Source organism: Lissotriton vulgaris, chromosome 9 (genome assembly GCF_964263255.1).
Source record: "Lissotriton vulgaris chromosome 9, aLisVul1.2, whole genome shotgun sequence".
In the NCBI taxonomy this organism is placed as follows: Eukaryota; Metazoa; Chordata; class Amphibia; order Caudata; family Salamandridae; genus Lissotriton; species Lissotriton vulgaris.
The window spans coordinates 781,539,118-781,564,354 of record NC_141697.1 but is presented as its reverse complement, the minus strand read 5'-3'; the positions used below and the strand labels follow the sequence as shown (position 1 = coordinate 781,564,354).

At 48.8% G+C, this 25,237-nt stretch overlaps 1 protein-coding gene across 1 annotated transcript in view; it reads left to right on the top strand.

Moving 5' to 3' along the window:
• MRPL49 (mitochondrial ribosomal protein L49) overlaps positions 1-25,237 on the top strand; it is a 73,830-nt gene that overhangs the window by 209 nt on the left and 48,384 nt on the right. The gene's annotated exons all lie outside the window — the stretch shown is intronic.

Sequence of the window (25,237 nt, the reverse complement as noted above, 5' to 3'; positions counted from 1 at the left end):
GTAAGAGAGTAACAGCAGCAATTTCCGTCATGTGGAGCCAGAAGAGGAGAGCTTCAAGGTTAGAAGGTTTTAGTGGTTAGAGAAGTAGGGCTCGCATTTAGCGCTATAATGTCACCTGTGCATAGTTGTCAAGTAACAGTTGCTTATGTCTGACATTTCCATACTTGCAGTGAGTCTACATACATGCCAACATTTTAATACGGGGAAGATTTTGGAAAAATATATTTTTCGTATGGATGTACACTGAAGCACAGGCAAAAGTGCCAAAATAAAGCATTTTTTTTAACATTCTGTTTATTTTTTTTCCAGGTTACACACAATTACATTTCCAACTTTCATCATAACACAAGTGTGTTCGGGTTCGTCTACACAATACTCAACATTACAGCATTTCGCTATGTATGTCATACAGCCTACAGTAGTACATTTGGTAACACTTCTCTGCATCGACCATAAAGTTGCATATCCGCAATCACTATACATAGCTTACCCAACACATCCACTGTCGTGAGGTCATTAACAAGCGATCCCTCAAACAATTTCATAGCTGCCAAGGTTTCAGATTGCCATGTGTGACATTTTCATAATCTCAGTGAAATTATGAGTGACATTTTAACGACTATGAGTGACACTTTGTTAAGAGAAAAAATCAAGCAATGAAGATGAGGGAAACATATAGGGGCACGTCCGGCAGCTAGGAATGAAGCAAATGTTAGCAGCCATAGCAAGTTACCAACATCAGGCACACTTACTTAAGTTCTCACATCATGCAAACATTGTACATCAGGCCCAACCTCTTTCCTGCAATGCTTTTTTTGACAGACCAATGGTAAATGAGTAAATGTGCAGTTTAATTTGTTGTAAAAGTCATAACTTTCTAACAGAAATAAGAAAGTGGAAATATTTGTAGTTCTTGTCAAGATGTGAGGTTTTTAGCAAACCTACACAAAGGATCTGACAAATCTCTTTACATCTTCACGCATGGATCAGTATCACACATCCCTGCCTGGCACATTCCTGCTTGAAACACGACAGCAGGCCGCTTAAGAGGAGCATATTGAACAGGCTATTAGTTTAAAAGAGAATGTTATTGAGCAGAGAAATATTATTAGGAACTCACTTACTTTGCGAGGCTGGCGAGCAATTCAGTAACGGGCCGCCTCAAGGTCGCAGTGACTCACGTGGAAAACACAGCAGTCGGGCATGCTTCTGGGGCTCAGCGCAGCTCTACGCATAAGTGAAGTGCAATGGTGGTGTGTTCTCTGGGCTGCTGAGAAACTACTCCAGCGTTGACCTGAATAGTCAGCGTTGTTCACTCAGCAGCCGATGGATCGTCGGGTCTGCTCGCTGGATCGACATTATTTAATTAACCGTGACACACGCAGGAGCTGCGCTGCCATTGAACTGGGACACCAGCAGGGGGTTAAAACGCTGTCGTGAGATCTGTTGCCAATGAGGGCGTTCAGAGTTTGCCATGACCCCCGGGGGATGATGGTCTTAGTGGGAGCATATTGTCCAAAGCATTGTGTAGCAGTGCCGCTATGTCCTGGTTAGGTAAGGCTTATTTATATTTTAATGTTCTTTTGCAAAGGCCAGCCCTACATGCTGTAGGCGTAGAGTCAGGGGTGGGCACCTTTGGGTGAGTGTGATATACACAACCATCACCTACTGCAGAGAAAGGCAGGTCAGGCACCTGGGTGGAAGAAGTCCGGGATTCACGTCTGCCACCATACATTCTACTAGTACTAAATGTGCTACACTCTGACTCCGAGTCATGGGGTCACTGACTGAGTGAGTCCCCGCCGGGTCTCTCAGGCCTCAAAGCTGTTTTATTTATTGCGGCCGGTGCTCACCTCAGCCTGCGCACAAAGACATTGCAGCACACCACGACCCACGGCGAGGACTCCCACTCGATTTGAGTAGCCCGCCGTTCTAGTGTGCTTACAGTACTTCCTCCGGACGTGGTCACCGCAAGTAAGCGTCACATCGGGAATAGCCTGTCAAATCACCTTGGTGCCCTGTGAGTAAACCTAGCTGTGTCAGCCAGTTACAGCATCGTGCTGAGAGGGCGGCCCCGCCCCCCCCCCCCTAATTCATTGCTAACAGTTTGTGTCTATCAAACTGCAGGGGGGGGCAGGAAATTACAGCGTCAGCCTGGAGCCGGATTGTTTAATGTTACTTGTAGCCACGCTCTCACTCTGCCCACGAGCTGAGAGCAGCGACTAGAACATACATCATTAAAATGAACTAGAGCAGCTGCTGGGCTGCAGCACGCTCTCGGACGGAACTCGGAGCAGCAGGAGCCTTGTACAGACACCGCCGGTGGCGCGAGCGGCGAAATGCGTGACAATGCATTTCAGTGCGGTGATACGCAACACCGCACTGAAATGCGTGAGTGTCACACCTGTTGCGTGATACTTGACAGGACAGCAATTTACGCCTATATCCAGTCGACAAACATCATCATGCTCTCCCATTATAAAGCTATACTCCAACGCATGCCCATCATTACATTGTACTCCTCTGCGTTCCCGTGATCTCTCTCATTGTCACCCAGTTCGTGGTTAGCTTCTCCATTTTAAGACTTTAAAATAAAGCAATTTTTGGCTTAATAAATCGGGAGTCTCCCACCTGAATCGGGTCCTTTGGCATGCACAAGTCTGCCGATGATTGACATTACTTGTCCTCATGTGTGACACTATGAGTGACACTATGTAGTAAACTGCGTTCTTCGTCCCAAATATGAGTACAGCCCACTTTCAATATGAATTGACACATTTGTCCTCAGCACCATGAATCCTTTACTACTTCCAGCACCATGACTTCCATGCGAGCCCAGCCTCCGTGCCTCCTGCCAGCATTGGCTCCCACCTGGTCCTTTAGTGAAACCACTGACACCCTTCATGGTTCTAAGAAACCTCGAATTCTTCCACTTACATTGCAAATACAGGTTCCCTACCGGCTTGTCAGCAAGCATGATCCATATACATGTATCTCAAGTTAGCTTATGTCCCGCGTTAATATTATGCAATTTATATAGTGAATGTGCAATTTGGTACTTGTAATCCGGTATATAAAACATAAGGTGTTTATGAACTACACAATCTCGACAACAATAATTGTTTTAATTTTTCTAATTTGAGTGCATAAAGGCACAATTCACTGACACTTTCTCCCTTAAACAGTTTACTTTGTATCTAGGGATTTTTATAAAAATATGTAATGCCTATGTATGAAAGGCACTTCATTTCATGTCACAGGACATGGTTGGTAAATGGAAGATGAGGACAGGAAGCACGGTACCCAGAAGAAATGGAGTAAGGAGGGCCCCAACACACATGAAATAGTTCAAAGCAGCATGTGACATGTCAACTTTGAATTCAACCACTGGGGAGTTGCATCAGGAGGCACATGCTTTGAATGTCAAAATTGCAGTCTGCAAAAGAGAAAGGTATTAACTCGGGGCAAAGTATGGTTTTCCAGAGATTCAGCATTTTCATTTTTTATGACTCACCCATTCATATTCTGTAACAGAGTTTTTTTATTCTATAGTTTTTTTTTAAAGCGGCTTTTTCATATTCACCTACATTGTATGTTGGATCTGTTAACCATATCAATCATCGGTCCAGCAGTAACTCGGCTCATGTTGTACTGGGATATATGTCCAGATTGGCCCGTGCACAACCTATATTTGAAAGTAGTTCAATGAAACGTTATTCAAATTTAGAATAGGTGCTCCTAAGGTGTCGCCCTCCACCCTTGGGCGAGTGAATTTGAAAATTAAGCGAAGTGTGATCAATTAGAAACTGATGACATCCCTTAGGGCACTCAAGTTTGTGGTGAAATCCTCCTCTGTTGTTCAAGAAACAAACTTAGAAAGTTTTTGAAGAATTTATTCTCTTCTTGTTAAGTATAATCACATTGTATCCAAAGAACAATAAAGTTTTTGTTGAAAACATATATTCAATTCCATTTCATACATGGTTGTATCCAGCTCCAATGCATTTCGGGCTACGCCCTTCGTCGGGGAGCATCTAAACAAAAAAGCGACATATATTGTTCTAAGTATGATGTTAACTATCACACATGGTAATAAAAACCGTTACATTGATAAATAACAGAAAGTGATCACATTAGCCCAAAATATAGATGAACGATAATGTTTGTAAAAGAAATAAAACAAGGTGGTGATCGCCGGTGTAAATCATGCTATTGGAGGTTACAAATTCAACGGGTGTGGATGAAACGCTTTAACGCGTATAGATAACGGTAAGAGTGAAAATTCAAAGAAACCAATTCAACAAGTAAGACGGCTCGTTGCAAACAAATGTGGCGAGCGGTCGTATATGCGAACGCTATGGCAGGTCAACATGTACTTACTCGTGTATTCAATGGATGGTTGCATAGTTGGCGTAGTCTTGGGCTCGCGGGAGTGTGGACAACTATGGGAGTTCCCTGTCTGGTTTCGTACGTGAAAGACTACGCCAGACCTGCAATGGAAAAGTGACTTACAGAGAGCGAGAATTAAAAGCAAGGAGGGTATTCAGTAGATCATACCCCATTGTCACATAGCAATGCATCAGGTAATTGTAGAAAAGATTCATGCCATAGGCGTAATCATGCCCGTCTGTGAGTGTGCAAATACATATAGAACAAACAAACAGATAAGTCAACAAGCAGGTGATACACATGTGACGTCTAAGTAACACACGCACACATATAAGTCTCATCATCCTCATAAATGAGTGTGGATAATCACTATTGTAGCTAATCTGGGATGCATAATTGCAGTAAAATCCTGCATGAACGGTAGAGCTTATCCAATTTGAGTAAGTAAGTGGCCCCCCAGGTGACGGCAAAGACATTGCTAACTGTGCAGTGAAACTAGTAGAGACCAGTAACCGACCTCACTGGAAAAGTGGAAGGAATAAAAGCCTTACCCCCAGAGGACCCACCCCCACCGATGCCAAAAGAGCAAAAGCATGGCTATACAATCACATCTGCCCCTTTAAATTCATGACCTGCCCCTATCCAAAAGGGCCAGGGGGCAAACCTGCAGCTAGTTTCTTCCCTGAAATAGTCATCCCCCCGGCAGGGGGAGGGAGTTGACCGTGGCCCAGACGCAGGACAAACAAGCTCATAGACTACTGAGAACAAGAAGAGATCCCCAATCAGGATGTCACTGTTTTCAGCAGTGCATCAGTAGTCTGTGAGGGATATCCCAGGGCACCCCTGCCAGAGGGGGTTGTTGTTGTCAAAGTTTCAGTCACCAAGTATTGTTCTTTTATGGTGCCTATAGTGCCATCCTCTCTGACCGCAATACAGCCAAGCCCCTGCGACTCCTTCCGACGGCTCTCTCCGCCCTGATGGCGCCCATCTGAGCCCCTCCTTGTGCGATTATGGAAGGGGTCCACTGTACTCAATGGACGTGCCGGGACATGGGGGAGAAGTCCCGCCAGGACCATGCCTCCTCCGGGTGTTCAAAGAAATGTGATTTCCTGTTGGCCAGAAATCCAAACTTCACAGGACATAACAACATGTATTTGAGGTTCATGTCTTTGAGATTCGTTTTCACAGCAATGAAGGACTTTCGCTGCTCCTGCACCTTATGAATGTAGTCCGGGTAGATAGTGATGATTCCGTTCTTGAATTGCAAGACTGAAAGTTCCCTGGCGGCCCTCAGAATAATGTCCTTGTTACAGCAGTTCATAATCCTGGCAATGAAGGCCCTGGGTTGGGCTCCCAGTGGCAGGAAAGGGCCCAGCACCCGGTGCCCATTCCACAACAAAGAAGACTGAGAGGCCCTTAGGGCACAGGAGGTTCCTCACCAAGTCCTCGAGAAAGGTCTCTGCCGATTGGCCCTCCACCCATTCCGAAAATCCCAGAATGTGCTTATTTTTTTGACTCGAGCACCCTTCGGCATATTCATTGCAGTTCTCCAGCATATTCGTGACCACACACATTTGGGACACCTGTCGCTTTAGTTAGCGAACCTCCAATTGCAAGGTACTAATAATGGATTCCGCATTGTCTACCTTATTGGCCCCTTTGTGCAAGTCCACGAGTAGAAGATTAACTTCAATGGAGACCCATCCAATTTGTCCCACAAGTGCTTCCCTCGAACTCTGTATGACTGCCAGTAAAGCTGTTCTGGATGGCTCTGCCTCCTACTCCAGGGGCTGTCAGATGAGGAAGCTCGACCCTGCTGCGTAATCCTGTGTTACGGGTTGTGGTATACTGTGTGATAGTGTTGCCCTGGGTCTGGGGCTGCTCTACAGCTTGGGAGGGTAGCTTTCCGGTGACGCCAAGCTTCCCAGGGCGTTAGGGCAATCGGTGTACCAAATCTCCACCAAACAAGCAAGACTCCAGCAATGGGCGGGTCCCCGGCGAGTCCTCCCCAGAGGACGGGTTGCCAGCCCCATAAATTCTTGGGTGTCCTGCAGGCAGAGGGTTACCACATGGGAAGCATAAGTCCACCAGCTCCACAGAAAACACCAGACAGGCCAGGGTCACTCAACAGCAGCTGGACCCAAATGTTCTGTGCAGCACCCACCCGGGGCCACACAGCCAGCAGTCTGATCAGGTGGAGGGGGCTGCGGCTACCTGTGGGCCTATCTCCTCGCTGCAACTCCCGCACCAGTCACCTGGGTAGGAAGGAGGACCTACCCACTGCGCTGATTTCTGATTTATGTCACCTCACAGGAGGGGGAGAGGAGCACCATTCCAGCTCTCTGCTGATTGTCCGCAGCAGAAAGGAAAGGCCCAATGAGCGGAGCCCCCATCCAAATTCTCAAATTTTCTTTACTGTTACACCACCTGGACCCCATCTCTCCTCCTCCACCAAGGCCCACTCGGACCAAGTAGGACCCCAGGACAGACCTCAGCTATGCCGGCTCCACTGATCACCTCAACCTTGCAATGTCGGGCCGCTCAAAGGCCTGCAGCCTGCCCGCTTCCCCAATGAGGTTGAAGGGCACAAAAATGGTATGCAGAGTGGGAAACATGGTGCATGTGAGAGTTGGTTTGTTGAGAAGGAAAGGCACATCTAAATGGTCTGAATCTAATTGAGTGGAGAGTTTCACCAAAGGGTGCATGGTGTGCGGTATTATTGATAGAGCCCATGTTTTAAAGGAACACCCATTATATCCATGGAATTGTTCAACTGCCCTGGCAAAAAAGTCAATTAGGCATATGTGTTCCATTCACTGGTCATGGTAGAAGTAAATTACACCATTGTAATGCTAGATTATTTTCCTAAGTGACTCGAAGCTGGTTTCATAAAGGAAATACGGTCTGTGAATGTGGTGGTTTTGCAAGGACAATTTATGAGACGAGAAGTGGTGATATACAGACAATGACCTGCAGTATTGAAGAAATGTATTACATATTTAAAATAACAGGTATTGTACCTCATTCGAAGATGTTGTGTCTCCAACTGGATGTTGTGCAAAGTGGATTCGTTTGGAAGGTTGGAGTGAAAAAAAATGTTGTACACATATCAATCCATTCCCCATTCATTAACAGAAAAATCTCAGTTTGCTTTAAAGGAGGGGTCTGTGCATGGTAGTTGCCTCAGCATGGTTGGAAAAAGCTAGGATAAAGTTGATTGACAAACAAAAGTAGGCAAGTGAAGCTCAAGCATGTGCAATGTCACAGTATGAGGTTGAAGGGCACACAAATGGTATGCAGAGTGGGAAACATGGTGCATGTGAGAGTTGGTATGTTGAGAAGGAAAGGCACATCCAAATGGTCTGAATCTAATTGAGTGGAAAGGTTACATGGAAACTACATGATACTGGAGGGAAGAGGACGGTCGTAATTTGCAATAAGCAGGTACTTAGAGGATGTGTTGATGATGGAGTAGAGTCCGAGAAGTATTGGGTGGTGTACAAAGAACAGTTGCTGATTGGTCAAGAGACCACAGAGATGCGAACACTATTAAATCTAACTACGGAGCTGATGAAATTGTCCAAATGAATCAGTACCATTCATGTCTCTGTACTGTATATGTAGGAGAATGGCTTTTTCTTTGTTTTGTGGTCTGTAAAGCAGCTTTGTAGCATCCAGTATGTCCTCATTCCCTGTATGTCTGAGCTGGTGTCTGGAATTCTGAAAGAGAATTGTAGGAAGGTGGATACCTGACTATGGTTACCCCAGATTTTTTGCCTTGTGTTTAGCTGGTTTTCGACTTAGTTGGCCTGGCATCCTGCTAATCAGGGCCCCAGGCTATCTGCTCTCTCTTTAAAATGGACTCCATGCACCCTAGGTGCATAACCAATTTGGTACTGGACACCTTATCAGCCCCTGTACAGTGCACTATAGGTGCCCAGGGCATAGGTGCGTCCAAGGCATACCAGGGGCTGCAGCATATCTTTTGCCACCCCTGGCTGGCATTTAAATTGACACAACTGGCTGATCACTCAGCTGGGGCAAGGTGGTGTAATCACCGCTTGATTAGATATAGTACACCTATATCTAAACCTATATCTCGACACATATATACCTATCAGTCACTCCTATGGCAGGCCTTAACAATCCTGGAGGCAGTGAGATGGTGCTCTAGCATGAGCTGAGCCTGTCTGCAGCTATCAGGACCAACTCCCTTAGCTGTTCCGGGATATTGCCATACCATATACTCTTAAGTGCATTATAATCCTCGCGGTTACTTGCTAACTTTGGTTTGGCTTTATCAAAACATGTCGTGTAAGGTGTCATACACTTTGGAATACTGCCCCCTCGCCAGTGCTGGCGGGGGTAGCATTCCACCCTTCTAGAGGGAGAAGACATGTTACTTTGCTAAAACGCGGTTAATCCTAACCAGAGCCTCAGCATCACAAAATGGATGCTACTGCCACAGACACAAGTCTAACCTCCTACTGCTGACCGGAACTTGGCAGGGGAGGCCTGGACATAAGGTTTCCTGTCACAGGGAGGTGCTACACCCCCCCAGACAGGAGATAGTGGATTGGGGCAGGGTGGGCTGAATGAAACTAGACACTGCCTAGGGGAAAACAAGGTTTCCCATGCAAAATCCAGTCAAACCGGCTCTGGGGCACTCCAGCCCCAGTCCTGGCGCAAAACTGGACAAAGGGAAAGGGGTGGACAAAGGGAAAGGGGTGTAACCACCCCCTTCCTGGGTCCCACCCATAGGAGGGACCTAGCAGGTAATCCAGCCCCCAGATTTGGAATAAAGGTAGTAGCTGTGCCAATGCACATCAGATTATCCTGACTGAAACTTATGAAACAAAACTCTGGACCCTTCGACATCCTACTCGACGTAGAAGACTGAAGAATCTCCCTTGTGGTCAAGGAGTGACCACCCTGTGCAAATAGGCACCATCCAGCGCCTCACCTTTTGCTTTGTTGCAGTTCCCGCCGGAACTCGAGCGACAGAGATCGACAAGACCCAACTTTCCTGCCTTCCAACAGCCCGATCCACAGTCCCAGCAAATCTGAGCCCCGTGGAGGCGACCTGAAGCGTGGGGCAGGCCATCTTGGAAAAACTACGAAGTGCCTACCGTGCAGCTCCCGAGGCTCCCTCGACACTGTGCATTGGGGTTTGAGAAGCCCCAGCCCCGAGCAGCTTTTGCACCAAAGCTCTCCCCTCCACACTCACCGAGTGCTGCGTGGGGCCCTTTTGCATTTTCCTGCTCGACGCGTTGGTCCGGTCGCTTGCCCGTTGGCTAGCGGCCCCAGTACCGACGAACCTTTGAATTTGCTCTGCTAGTCTGGTTGCTCCAGACTGGCCCTCGATCCCCTGAAAAGGAGCACCCGCTCTGACCTTGCTGGTCCGAGTAAGAAGCGATCTTCGAATCCTGCGTGAGTTGCACTTGCCAAGGCTTGTTAACTCCAATCCGGAAGCTAACATCCCCGACAGCGAGAGCCTTCGTGGGACAGCTCGTGATCCACTCCAGGACATCCTCGGTGCCCCAGAGTCCACGTGGCAGCGGAGACAAGCTTCTCGACAACCACCTGATTGCGCCCGACATCGCCTGGTTCCTTCCTGGTCACTGGCTAGTGACCCTGACTCTGTCCCCTCTGCTTTCAGGTACTCTACATCTTCGATCCACCCTTAGATCACACCGGACTCTTCTCTTCTGGCCGCCTGCAGCATCTTCATCTCCAGGCTCCATAGATCTACACGACGAAACCCGATACACTTTGGCACCTATGCACCCGCTTCCTGTGGGTAAGGTAACTCATGAACGCCGGTGCTCCTATAGTGGTTTACACCTCTAGTGTCTAAGTCTAAAGTTTGGTAGTTCTAGTCCAGTCGGAAGACTCCTAAAACTGTAACTCGATAACTTTTACGCACCATTGACTTTGCATTGGTGCATGCGTGTGCTTTTAGCGCTGCACCCGAGTCCCGCGGGCCTCTCCCGACTTCATCACTGCTAGTCCCGAGTAGACCCAGCGATTCCCAAGGCCCTAGGCCTTACCACTGATCGAATAGTGATACTTATACCACTTTTTTAGGGCTCGCACTGCGACGCAATCGCGAAAGCGATTGTCGCAGTGGAGTCCTATTGTGATCATTCTGGCTTTCAAGGACTAACGAGGTTTGGGACAACAGACTGGCACGCCCACGCACGCAGCCTGCCAGAATCGGATCAGGTCGCGCGCTCCGATTCCGGCAGGCTCTTCAGTCACCATGGATCACGCACGCACACAGAGACACACACATGAGCGCATACATACAGACACACACCACACCTTCCCCAGCCCACACACACACGAGCGCACACACAGACAATCCCCCCCCCCGCCGCCCCCGCCCACACACACACGCACACAGAGAGACCCCCCCCAACTAACCCCACTCACCGCATCGCGTCACTGCTGCTCCTCTGGCAAGGCACTCCGTGTGCGCGTGCGCGGGCTTCTGAAGACGGAAGTCCCGCCCCGCACTAGGTTTCAGTTTCGCTCATCTTCAAGCATCTCTGTAGTTCAAACCCGGCCCCGTCCAACACCCACCTCTACAATCACAAGCCGCCCTAGGGTAACGAGGATCACAACCCCTACCCCTCCAGACGAAAATGAGGAGGAAGAAGAGGACGAGAACGACGAAGACGAGGAAGATGTGGGTGTAGAGGAAGTGTTAAACTGGAGCCAGCCGCCCTCAGGCGTAAGATTTAAACTATTGAGCGCGGTCGAAGCCAGTTGTGGAGCACAATTGTGCAGCCCCGCAATTACCCGACAGCGTCTCAATCCTGGCATGCATCTCCGGTCTACCGAGGTAATAGTACAGTCTACAATCGTGTGATAAGTCCAGGAGAGAATTGCCACCCACTTTGTGCCTTAAACTACAGCTATACACCATACGGGTGTACCCAAAAGGCAATCCTTAGGGTAACTGGTCCGCGACCCTCGCCCGCATTCCCCGCCCTCAGGAACCCAAATGCTTTCACCCGCAGACCAATAAGTGGCCACATAAACCACACCGCTACGCAACCCACCAACCCGGCAGCCTCCAACAGCCCCCCGGGTCTCCTTGCTATGCCTGCCATCCCGAGCATCGCTGCGTCCCTGTCCACCTCTAAGCTCGCAGGTGTCTCTGCCACCCCCCGGTGCTCAGTTGCCCCTAATGCCCACGCCCCGAGGGCCCTCCGCATATCACTCCGAAGCGGCGGGGCACTCTGGGGCTCGGGCAAAGGGTGCACTCACTGTCCTCACCGAGCCCGAGTCCCAGCCTTCACTACGGCTCAAAACCCCCAGAGCTGGCAGCGGGTCGTGCAGGCAGCGCCATGAACGTCGGGCTGAGAAACACCCCCCCCCCCCACGCCCCCTTCCTTTGTAATTAGACTCCTTGCGGCCTTTTCTTCGGCTGCCGAACCAAGGGCCCTTTGACCTCGTACCCATAATGCGACTCCAGCATTGATGCTCTTTACCGCAGCACCCATAGCGCACGCCAGGACCATATCCATTTTCTGGTACTACGATGACATTTATAAATCTGCCCAGGATCCCAAGATGCTGATCAGGCTAACAACACCCCTGCCCCTCCCCCCAACTTTGTAATTAGATCCCTTCCTTCTTACCCTTGGGCACCCGACTCAGCTATTGCTGCACTTTCCGTTAACATGTGCCTGCCCCTCCGCCCCCCCGTGCCTACTCCACCTCCCCCCACTGTCGGCCAACCAAGCCCCATGCTTGTGCAAGCACTGCGCTGCTGCGTGGCCCCGCTCCCTTCCCTCGGGCAGAACTGCGCTGTACTACCAAGAGATTCTCGCAGACGGGCTCCTGCCCCTGTGGGATGCCCGCCCTGTGCGACCCCCCGCATCAGGCCCGGCCCCCCAGCGCCATCCTCTCCCACAAAGCACTACCTTGTTACCTAACATACTATCCATCCTAAGGGCCGAGGACATGAAGACTGGGTATCTAACGGTGCACAAGGGACACCAGCTGCTCGCTTCATCCTCTCCTTATGTGCGGGTTCGAGCCACTAACTCGCTCTGTGAGGGAATTTAGACCGGGCCTTGCACCGCATTCCAGGGATACCAGTGTCTCCTTCCTCTCGTGCGAGTTACTACCCGACCACCAGTCACTTAAAGAGCGGAGGACTGACTACCTTCCCACTCGTCCCACCAGCCTATCCCATCTTGTGCCTGCGCGCTGCCCACCTCCCTGCATGCCCTCAATACCCCCGGTCCATGAGCCTACTCTGTGGGCTGCCCAAGCATCTTTTCTATTCTTGCTCCCTTGTTAACAGCGCCTCCCGCCTCCCAAGAGGCTAAATTATGCTGTTAGAAAAGGCAGATTATGCGTCACATTTGGTGACAGTATTGGGACTGAGGGACCGCTTTTGGCACGTTGCGTTTGCGGAAAAGGCTGCTGTATTGAAAGAAAGCAAAGGCCAGACACACTGCAACCCAGCATTAAGAGTCGCCGGCTCCGCATGCGGTAAATAACAATACCCGTCTTACACGTCTGTGCATTAATAGGCTTAGAGACAGTAATGCGAGCTGCGGCCGGGGTGCTGTGCCTGCGATAATCTAGAAGCCGGGGTGTGAGGGCAATGCGGCCACCTAGGAATGCCCGGTGCACAAGGGCACTGAGGAGACAATGGTGCGCGTGAGCACCGAGGCTTCAGAAGTATTTGGGGGCACCAAGGCAACATAGCATATGTTTTGAGGCAACGCTAGGGCACAAGGGCAAGTTCACGGGGGCACCGGGGCAGACTCAGTGTATGAGGGCTCCGAGGCAGCGCAGGCACACGGGCACCGAGGATGCATCGGAGTATGTGGCCAGAGCTAGTTAGTGCTGGAGGGCACCGAGGCCAGTCTCAGTACATAAGGCACAGAGCATAATGGTGCCGAGATAACCCCACTGCATGAGGGTACAGAGGCAGCGCCAGTGCGCGAAGTCTCCGAGACAGCGCAGTGCCAGGGCCGTAGCGCATTGTACCCGTGTTTCATCCAACTCTTTCTTTTTTTCTGGCAAACACAGTGCGTGCAGTGTGGACTGCTCTGTCCTCCTGCTGCATCCAGGTCCTATCTCGTACAGCCCTAGTGAGTGCACTTCGGTTTCTGCTCACAGGGAGGCACATGGACTGCAGTCCTGCCCTGACAACCAACGTGTCTCTGTGCAAACCGTGCTGCACGAGGCAATGCTTCCGGCACTGGCCCCCTGTGTCCAGGCAAGGACCAGCTCTGGTGCTGTGGCGCCTCCGGGAGGTGGTAATACACATCAGTGGTAGTGCACTGGGACACTCGGCTTCCTCGAGCAGCCAGCGCCTCCCACTCCACAACGTGCTGCCTGACGCAGTCCTGCTCACACGAGCCCATCCAGCTGTTGTGCTGTGGTACCTCCGGGATGTGGGCATGAACACCAGGGGCAGTGCACTAGTCCAACCAAGGGGTAGCTGCACACTTACCCGTACAGCACTGGCGCCAGGAGGGGTCCTCCTCTCCAGAGGGGGCAGCGGGTTCCGTTTGGGGCATGTGTTCCGAGAGGTCATTTAATGATTTCCCATTACAGCTGCAGAAACAACTCTCGCAGCGTGAGTGCCACACATTCAGCGCAGCCCAAGTTTAGACCAGGCAGGCAGGGGTTTCCCTTTATAACCGGCCCCTTCACGCAGGCGATGACACTGTTCGCCCACAATTTTCTATCACGTCCAGGACTAAGGTTCCAAGGCCTCCAGTCTGTCCTGCAACACTTACTTGTTTTTTTAGAGGAAACACTGAAGGATTAAAGCAAGAGTAATTACTGTGCTTTCAGCTATGAAGGTGCATCATAACTGAAAGAATTGGCTCAGCAACCATGCTGAGGAAGGAGTGACCTTAGCAGCAAATAGCTCTCCAACACCCCTGGCAGCACACTGCAGCCATAGCAACAGAGCAGGGCTGTCCCAGACAGGGCCCGCTGTACAAAAGCATTGATAGTTCGAATTTCGCATACAAATGGACTACTTTATGTACTGAATAATTGCGGAGGGAGGGAGTCAAAGTTCCTGAGATGTGTGTGCAATTAATCAGCTCCTGTGTATTACTCTTTACCTTCTGTCTTTGTACACCTCACAAGAGAGCTCCCAGTAAGTCACATGCAATGCTATCCCTTCTACACCCTCACACATCCTCACGCTCACATACCTCCAACACTCACACACCCTCACCCTCCCTCACACCTCCTTACTCTCAAACCCCCTTTCCCTCACACCACATCACCCTCACACCCCGTCACCCTCACACCCCGTCACCCTCAAACACCCTCACCCTCAAACACCCTCACCCTCAAACACCCTCACCCTCAAACACCCTCACCATCACACACCCTCACTCCCTCTCGAACTCACACACACTCACTCACCCTTACACCCTCGCCCTTACACCCTCACACGCCCACCCCCTCCCTCACCCTCACACACCCCCTCACCCCCCTGCACCCCCTCGCCCCCCACACCCTCACACCCCCTCACCCTCCCTCACACCACCTCTCACCTTCACACACCCTCTCGCCCTCACACACCCTCTCGCCCTCACACACCCTCTCACCCTCACACACCGTCTCTCACCCTCACACACACACCGTCTCTCACCCTCACACACCCTCTCTCACCCTCACTCACTCACTCACCCTCACTCACTCACCCTCACCAGCATAGCATCACAAAACATAGCATAGCATAACAAAACACAGCATAGCATAACAAAAAAACCCACAGGATAGCAAAAGATAGCATATCCTAATTATTCCCAACTCTCCTTATTATTAAGCAACATCGGACAGTTTGCAAATCATCTTTATACACTAATTCAGAGTTTTCTAAAAAATGTATGCAACACATTGTCATACACAATGCCAATAACTCAAACTTTAATGCTGCGAGACCTATTGCATTGTAAATGCTTGTTGTTATATGGTTTGAGTGGCCACCGGCCTCATCCATAAACGTGCAACTTTCATATGTTATATTGTGCTTTTGTTTAAACGCTTGTGCTTCTATACTCATAAAGAGTACAGGGGATTATTCTGAGAATAAATACATATATGTTTATAATATATAACTTGTGTGGTGTCCTTTCATTTGATATTACAGGATTGCATATGGTAAAACAGCTGGCTTTACATGCCCTCTTGAGTTTAGCCTGAAGGCTGCTTAGTCCATGCTACCCCTAGGATAGCTTGTCTTTTTAAGGTTGACTTACAACCACCACCATAAGGGATTGTTTGGACTGATACAAGGTGCCCACAGAATTGTGGACATCATACATCAGGCCATCTTTTCACAGGAATGATCGTGTGTGTGTGTGTGTGTGTGTGTGTGTGTGTGTGTGTGTGTGTGTGTGTGTGGTTGTGTGTGTGTGGTTGTGTGTGTGTGTGTGTGGTTGTGTGTGTGTGTGTGTGTTAGTAACCGAAAGAATTGTTACAGTACATGGAAGGATGTAGCCTAACATAGCATGAATTTGTAAAGGTCAAGTTCACCCGTAGGCATCTTGGCGCAGAATAACTGATGTTTATTGTTATGGAACTCATTTTATCGATCTCAAATGGATATAAGGCTGAGTGGACCCGCCTTGATTTGTATCTGTGACCGTGAGGTCAAACACAGGCCCCTGCGGTGGGTGCATTAGTCCACTTAGCCTCCAGCCTTGACTAGAGTCGGACACCTGAAACAGTTTCAAATAGCCTAATAAATAAAGAAGATCGCTCCTTTACTTAACGGGAGTGATAAAAGCTACATTCTCTGGCATGATTAAAAAGTATTATAGATAAAATATAAGTAATTCAACCCTGGTGGTGGCGCCACTGTATTAACAACACAACCTTACATTCTAGTATATTAACCCTACCATTCTAAGTCTTCTGTCTCAGGCTATAACACATTCCAGCTGCAGTGGTTTAGCAGTTGGAATCTGGACCCCACATTAATGACAGCGATTTTGCATGCTTCTAATAATTTACTGATAATATTATTTATGCAGAACCCATTACATCTCCGTATTCTCATTTTGGTGCTGCTGTCTAATCACCACATGTATGTAAAACTATTTTGGGTATGTCTATAGTGTAAACTATGTAAATACAATTACCTTAGTCATCCCAAAAAATACTGTAGAGTAGTGGCTAGATCATTCACTGGTGCGGAGGCCACACCCTACCACCTTACCCAAGACACAGGGTCATATCAATTGATTCTAATGGGGTCATGCTTCTTCTTCCAGTGCAGTAAATTACATGCCATTCACCTGCATTACATTACTGGAGTGTCTGTCACCCGGCGTGGATGCATACGTTTCAGAGATCAATGTCTTGTAGGTTTCAGGCATTATTTAACCACTTGGAATCAATACAGCAGCACTTGGAATCTTGATTGCCAGGCATTGTAGTTTTGGCCTTTTGATTACAGAGCCACTGGGCATTGAACATAATAGTGTTATCAAAAAAGGAGCTCAAATTCATAAATCTAACAGAATCTATTGAAAAAATTGATTGAACAATGTTAAGGACTGGAACAGTTGATGCTATTTTAATAATGCCTGAATGGAATATCTCAATGGACTCATATAATGCTGTAAATTCTTTTTGTATTTTTTATAGTAAAATTAGTACTTTAAACTTTTGTCAATTACTTAGAGATGTAATGGAACTATGTTGAATGTGTACAAGACTGTGGGACATTGTGAGTATCCCTGTTCTTTTAATCCTGTTGGTCTTTTGGTTCTACTTTTACTTCATATTGCCTTGGCTTGTGAGTCTATCATCTATTTCTGTTGGCGTTTTTCTGCCTCAAGTGGAACTTCATGGACTTCAAGTCTAGCCTATGTTCTTGAAATATATTTTAATATATTCCACATATATATGGCTCTAATGTAGATCTAGCTTGTCTGCATGAGACATGATCATTTTTATTGTTGCTTGTGAACATATGATTGTTTTTGTCCCATAATCGATCATCTATTTCTATTGCAGTTTGCTCTCCTAAGTGGCACCACGTGTACTAATATCTATTCGTTAAATATAGTTTGCCATAGTACCGTCTATTGTGGCCATGAGAGAGGAGATTGTTTGTTCATTTTAAATTGCCTTTAACTGATGATTGGATTTGGAGTGAAATTGGATGTTCACTCATGTCCGACAAGCGTGCATGGCACGTCAGCTTCACCCGTGCATCTACATAATGGCGCACTGAGCATGCGCACCTGAACCGATCCACTGTTGTTTTGGCATCTGATAATTGCTGCACCAGTTACATGTAAGTTTCCTCTTCATCCACTTCATGTTAGGAGCAATCCATTTTTTTGCTCTCCAGTGTTATTCAGTTGTTTAAGTCTCTTCTAGACAGCGCTTGCGTTGTCTCTTCGAGACATGTTGTGTATACTTTGTGGGTCGCTCTTCTCAAGGGCGGATTGGCAATGCAGGCATTCGGGCATCGGCCGAAGGGCCGATATCTCCGTGCCCTCTGTGGGCCGTTTTTTTTTCTCCCCTTTCCCAGCCGCAGAGTGAAGCTGCATTAATTTCTCTGTCTCTCTCTCCGTGATCTCTGTGAACTAGGAAAGGGGAGAAGCCCACAGAGGGCACAGAGACCGAGACAGAGAAATGAATGCAGATTCACTGTGCAGTGATTATCCGCTGTGGCCTCTCCTTCACCCCCTGCCCAGCAATGCAATCAGGCTGAGGGTGGCTGGGGAGGGGGTGATTGCTTGCAAAAATCGGCCACCCTGGGGGCCAGGTGTTGCTCAGGCCTTTGAGCCATTTTTACCTCGGCCCCCCTGGGGCCCAAGCAGCACATAAACAGTGTTAGTTTTTTTTGTTGTTTTTAATTTAATGCGATTTTATATAGCACAAACTTTACCAGAAGGTGGCAGAGTGCTTTACATAAGAATCAGTTGCGAAACATAAGGACTTAGGATTACATGCGTTACATAAAAGATACAAGCAGAAAACATTGCAAATGTACAAGATGTAAAGTCACACAAGGAAGAGATACAAACAGATTTTTTTTTTGCAAATGTACAAGTAGTAAAGTCACTCAAGGAAGAGAAACGCATGGATATACTCTAAGAGTCACATAGGAATGGTAGAGAGTACAAAGGTCTACTGCATATTCTAGTGATTAGAGTTATCTCTAAATACCTAAGGAAGGGATACAAATGGATATACTCTAAGAGTCACATAGGAATGGTAGATAGTACAAAGGTCTACTTCATATACTAGTGATTAGAGTTCTCTATATACATATATATACACACATAGTAGATTTTCTCCGGCAGAGTTCCATTAAGTGGGGTTGGAGGGGGGGATGCAGTAACAGCAGCAAGGGAGGGTGGGAGGGATACAAGGGTATGGAGAAAAGGCAAAACAGAAAAGGGAAGAAACATTTGAGGATCGTCAAGGTGGAAACGAGGGAGAAGGGTACAAGACGAGGGAATGGACAAGATGGCGGGTCGGGGTCCAGAGAAAAACGGCAGAGGGAATAGTGGGCGAGGAAGAATGGGTCTCGCTGTGGGGGCCAGGTGATCTTTTCAACTTGCACCATCTTCACCTCAGCCTCCCCCTGGCTACCATGGATGACCCAGCAGCTGTGTTTTGTGCTCCCCTGCCAGGACATTGCACTGAGGCCTGGAGGGCTGGGGCCTCACTGCTGTTCATGTGCTCCTGAGCTGAAGGTCTGGGGAGGGCTGAGTAGGTTAGTAATAGCAGGGGCTTCGCTGCTTATTAGGTGCTCCTTTCCTGAAGGGCTCGAATAATTTTGTGACAGAAAGGGGCCTTGCTGTTTTTTTAGTTGCTCAGCATGGCGCCATTGTCACATTTCCCCCCGTGTCTCCTGTGCAAGAACAGTATCCTCTCACTTTAATTCATTTCTGTGCCAAACATCTTAAGGATTTTGGGGGCCCTGGGCCAAACATATTTTTGGGCCCCTGTTTGGAACAGATTTGAATTTATAATCCAATTTCTGATCTTTGATGCCCTCTTTCAGCTGGTCACTGGACAGTGCACTACCATACTTGTCCAAATTCCTAATGTATTTACATCTAATATTCAAGGACATTGACGTGTGTAACCAAATGGTGTTTCATGAAAGGGCACGCCCCTTGAATGTGGGCCACTTTTTTCATCAGTGCCCGGGCCAAATTGTGATCCCAATCCGACCCTGGCTCTTCTAATCTTTCTTCCCATTTGTCCATGGCATGGCATGCATTTGTCATGCCTCTTGCTGTGTTTAGTCCTCCCCGACAGCAGCGACCAAGTACTATATCAATTCGCTGGTCACCATTTTAGTACCTGTTTTTGGAACAACCTTTTTTCATTGTTAAAAAGCAATTTACACGATTGCTCCTGTTTACCCTCCCTTCGAGCTTCACTCTGTTTCTGTAAACAGGCCTGTGAATCTTGTTCTTATCTCGTCTCATTTGATGTGCATTTAAAGCCCGAAATCAAATGCCAGACGCTGTTTTCCAAGGGCACCTGTTCTGTCTCCCAAGCCCATCCCGCTTCGATGCTTGTTTTACTTGCCCTGACACAATACTGCCACAAGATCAGGGAAAATTAATTTAACACTCACTTAAAAGCACTCAAGAATAACAGGCTGCTTCTTATGTTGAAAAGAGACAAGCCGGGTAATAAGTGGCCTTGAGCTTAGGCCAAAATGCATAAAACATTATGTCAACCATCCATTGCCAAGGGCACCCAAGAACTCAGTAACAAGCATTAGAAATGCAATAGGTCTCGCAGCATTAGAGTTAGTGCTTTTAGAATTGTTTATGGTTTTTTTTGTAAATCTTTAGCATGAGGTTGAGGGTGAGTGAGGGTGAGGGGTTGAGGGTGAGTGAGGGTGAGGCTGAGGTGGTGAGGGTGAGTGAGGGTGAGTGAGGGGTTGAGGGTGAGGGGTTGAGGGTGAGTGAGGGTGAGGGGTTGAGGGTGGGTGAGGGGTTGAGGGTGAGTGAGGTGAGGGGTTGAGGGTGAGTGAGGGCGAGGGTGAGTGAGGGTGAGTGAGGGTGAGGGTGAGTGAGGGTGAGGGTGGGTGAGGGTGAGTGAGGGTGAGTGAGGGTGAGTGAGTGTGAGTGAGGGTGAGTGAGTGTGAGTGTGGGTGAGGGTGAGGGGTTGAGGGTGAGTGAGGGTGAGGGGTTGAGGGTGAGTGAGGGTGAGGGGTTGAGGGTGAGTGAGGGTGAGGGGTTGAGGGTGAGTGAGGGTGAGTTAGGGTGAGGGGTTGAGGGTGGGTGAGGGTGAGTGAGGGTGAGGGGTTGAGGGTGGGTGAGGTTGAGTGAGGATGAGTGAGAGTGAGGGTGAGTGAGGGTGAAGGTGAGGGTGAGTGAGGGTGAGGGTGAGTGGTTGAGGGTGAGTGGTTGAGGGTGAGTGAGGGTGAGGGTGAGTGAGGGTGAGGGTGAGGTGTTGAGGGTGAGTGAGGGTGAGGGGTTGAGGGTGAGTGAGGGTGAGTGGTTGAGGGTGAGGCCGAGGTGTTGAGGGTGAGGGTGAGTGAGGGTGAGTGAGGGGGTGAGGGGTTGAGGGTGGGTGAGGGGTTGAGGGTGAGTGAGGGTGAGTGGTTGAGGGTGAGTGGTTGAGGGTGAGGGTGAGTGAGGGTGAGTGAGGGTGAGGGTGAGTGAGGGTGAGGGTGAGTGAGGGTGAGGGTGAGTGTGAGTGAGGGTGAGGGTGAGTGAGGGTGAGGGTGAGTGAGGGTGAGGGTGAGTGAGGGTGAGGGTGAGGTGTTGAGGGTGAGTGAGGGTGAGTGAGGGTGAGGGGTTGAGGGTGAGTGAGGGTGGGTGAGTGTGAGTGAGGGTGAGTGGGGGTGAGGGTGAGTGAGGGTGAGGGGTTGAGGGTGAGTGAGGGTGAGTGAGGGTGAGGGGTTGAGGGTGAGTGAGGGTGAGTGAGGGTGAGTTAGGGTGAGGGGTTGAGGGTGGGTGAGGGTGAGTGAGGGTGAGGGGTTGAGGGTGGGTGAGGGTGAGTGAGGATGAGTGAGAGTGAGGGTGAGTGAGGGTGAGGGTGAGGGTGAGTGAGGGTGAGGGTGAGTGAGGGTGAGGGTGAGTGAGGGTGAGGGAGGGTGAGGGTGAGTGAGGGTGAGGGTGAGTGAGGGTGAGTGAGGGTGAGGGTGAGTGAGGGTGAGGGTGAGTGCGGGTGAGTGAGGGTGAGGGTGAGGTGTTGAGTGAGGGTGAGGGGTTGAGGGTGAGTGAGGGTGAGTGGTTGAGGGTGAGTGAGGGTATGTATGTATGTATGTATGTATGTTGAGTTTGAGGGTGAGTGAGGGTGAGGTGTTGAGGGTGAGTGAGGGTGAGGGGTTGAGGGTGAGTGAGGGTGAGGGGTTGAGGGTGAGTGAGGGTGAGTGTTAAATTCAGTAAAATAAAGATGAAGGGTCCTTGTTGTAATGTTCATGTAGTATATTTATTCTTGAGATTAGATAGAAGGTACAGCAGTCAGGTAGGAATGTAATATGGTAAGAAACCCCACTGGGAGCAGATAACTTCCTGCTCAGCCTCCAGGTAACTGATAAATCCCTTGAACAGCAACAGGTAGAATCCTGGATGACATCACAGAGACATGACATAGACAAGCAGACACTAACACTAAGAAGGGACAAAGAGAGAGGAAGAGCACAAAGAGAGAGGAAGAGCAGGATATAACAGTGAGGCTTACATTGTCTAGTTCTTCGGTTCGGTCCTCGTGTTTTCTCCGCTTTGCCAAACCGTGTGATCTTTGGCGCGGCAGCGAATGCCTCTGTTTCTGTTGTCGTATCTGCTGGTGCTACCACGGTCGGTGCTTAGAATGAGGGCGGACATCTTAATGCAAAGCTGCTTTAAATGACACGTCGATGACAGTTTCCACTGGCCCTTCTTTTCTTTTCTGTTATTTTAAATGCACAGTGTTGTGTAGACTAAAGTTGACCTTGTGTCTCCAACGCTGGACACAGTTTTTACAGATGGGCGTTTCTTACAGCGGTAATTTTTTTAACTAAAATGCACATTTCTGCCGAGTGCCCGCAAAGTCCAGATGTCCTTCGTATGCCCTTGAGGGGATTAACGTCCTCCTGCCAGAATACACTTCCTCTGGTGGGTTTCCATGGTTACCCTCATTACCTGCCTGCTGAAGAGGAGCCCTTGGTTCCAATTGAGCTTTTTAACTCCATATCAGGGGTGGGCGGTTCCTTTCACCACAACCTTGATGCCGCGAGGAGACCAAGGCAAAAAAAAAAAATAACAACCCTTGCTCACAGCCAAGCAAGCAGATGTCGCAAACACAGTCTGTATTCTGTCAACAGCCATTAACGCTTCGAAAGGCACCCGGGCCTGGCTGCAATCAGTGGGCCCAGGGCGGCCTGCGCCACTGCAATGAAGAGAGGATGTGTGTATTATTGTTCAAAATTATCCCCATGGCGCGGCCGCCTGGGAGCTCGGAGCACAGATTGCTGGTGGCGGAGCACGAGCCTGTCCTGTACACAGTCACAGCTTTCACCAGGATGATGTCTATGTGGCCAGAGAATAACAGGAAGTGACCAAATCGTGCACGTGCTGGTGGGACCAGCCACAAACACAGCCATTATCAGCGTTCTCCAACATTCCTGGCTGTCAGCGGGTCTCGGCCTGATACTAGACCAATCCAAAATGGCGTGCGCCTGTATCCCAATTTCAACACAGTAGCGGGCGCACTGAATTTGTGAGCGGCCTATATCCTGTGCCAACGCGACTGTCACTGATCAAGGTAAACTTGGCTCTCATGCACTGTGACTCTTAAGGAAACTGAGCTCAGAGCTCATGTCACTTTGATACACGCTGAGAGCACGAACAAAGAGGGAAGACATGTAAAGAGACACACGGCAGGCAGGCAGGGGAGGAGAGTAGGAGGAGGAGGGGGGAGGAGAGTAGGGGAGGCACGGCCTAGCGGCAGGCAGGCAGGGGAGGAGAGGAGGAGGGGGAGGAGAGTAGGGGAGGCACGGCCTAGCGGCCGTGCAATCAAGTAGTGAGGGGGCGGAGCTGGGGGAGGCTGTGAGAGAGTGTAGGCAAGGCTAGCGGCAGACAGGCAGGGGAGGAGAGGAGGAGGGGGGAGGAGAGTAGGGGAGGCACGGCCTAGCGGCCGTGCAATCAAGTAGTGAGGGGGCGGAGTGAAATAAGTGCTCTTTAAAGGCAAGGGTGCAGGTTGAAGGCTTCTTTAATTTCAGTAGTAACAACACCCACAGGAGAAAGGCCGCCGCTCGACTCCAGGACTCCGGGCAACTGACTATCGTTGCCCAGAGCGCTAGAACCGAACGGAGGGCCAGAACACATCAACAGAAGGCAATCTCTCGTGCTGAGCACAGCACGAGGGAATGCATATACTACAACTTCTCCCTCTCCACAACATTTCAAACAAAATGAGAATGTAAAGGAAGCAAAGGCATGTAAGTTAGGACATGAACAAAATTTTGAAACTGAGACATGAAAATGAGTTTCAACTTAAAACATAATCATTGAACCTGACAGGAAGCCTCCTACATCGAACAGATGGGGCGGAAGCTTGGAGCGAAACCTCCTCAACAGTCTCAGAGAGAATAGAAGGGGAAGAGGTAGATGGGAAAGAAGAGGAGAGACCTGAAGAGGAAGGAGGGGAATCAGTTGCAGAAACAGAAGCATCCGAAAGAGGAGAAAAGGAAGAAGAAGATGCAGGATTTAACCAAAAAGACCAGTCACATTGGTCAAACTGCTGTTTGGACAAACGCAACAAGGAACGAGCTTGTGAGTCGGAAAGGATAACCAGAGCCCTTTTGTTCCACCACCCTCTGCTGCCAAGTAAGGCAGAGGCCTTACTGACAGCAGTAACCTGAACAGGTGTGGAAAATTTAGAGAGTCCTTTGGCAACCTTTCTAGGATTTTTGATGAGGACCCAATCCCCAACTTTAAGGACAACAGAAGTGAAAATTTTACCTGAATCATGTCTGGTTTTCATAAGGGATTGTTTCTGAGAAACTTTTTCAGCAAGAGAGACATCAGAAGGTCGAAGGGTCTTGACGTTTTTCGCAGACAACCATGTGGGACACAATTTGGTATGTACATTCCTATTTCTTAATAAAGAAAAGGGGGAAACACCAGTAGTACAATGGGGAGAAATGTTATATGACCAAAATTTCTCCTCAACAAAAGTCCTAACATCGTTGCGTGAGGAAATGGCTGTTTGGACAGCATCTTTAAGCAGTCTATTGGCCCGCTCAACTAAGCCATTCGAGGTGGGCGAATAGAGAGCAACCTTGAAATGGACAACATCATGCTCCATTAAAAATGAGTCAAATTTCTCAGATACGAAATGGGAACCATTATCGGTGACCACCACTGAAGGACAACCTTCGATGATGAAGAGATTGCGCAAGAATTTGACGGCATTGGCAGAAGAAGGGGAATCACAAAACATGTGGTACAACCATTTGGAATGATAATCAATGAGGAGAACGACATATTTCATGTCATAGGGAAGGACGTCAAAGGGGCCAGAAAAATCTAATCCAACCTTTTCCCAAGGTTGGAGTGGAAAGGGAACAGGATGGAGGGGTGTACCAATGAGTTTCCATTTCTTATCAGAGAGCAAACATTCATTGCAGGAATCAATGTAAAATTTTACCTGGGACTCAATAGAGGGCCACCAATAATGTAATTTAATGAGTTGAGATGTTTTAGTGATGCCAAGATGTCCCTGATGTGCAAATCTAATGATATCAGGTCTGACATCAGAGGGCGGAACAAAAACATCATGCCTCATAATTAGGTTGTCAACAAGAGAGAGTTCAGAAGAAACCATGGAAAATGCCTTAAGCTCATTTGACAAATTTCTACTCTCAGGC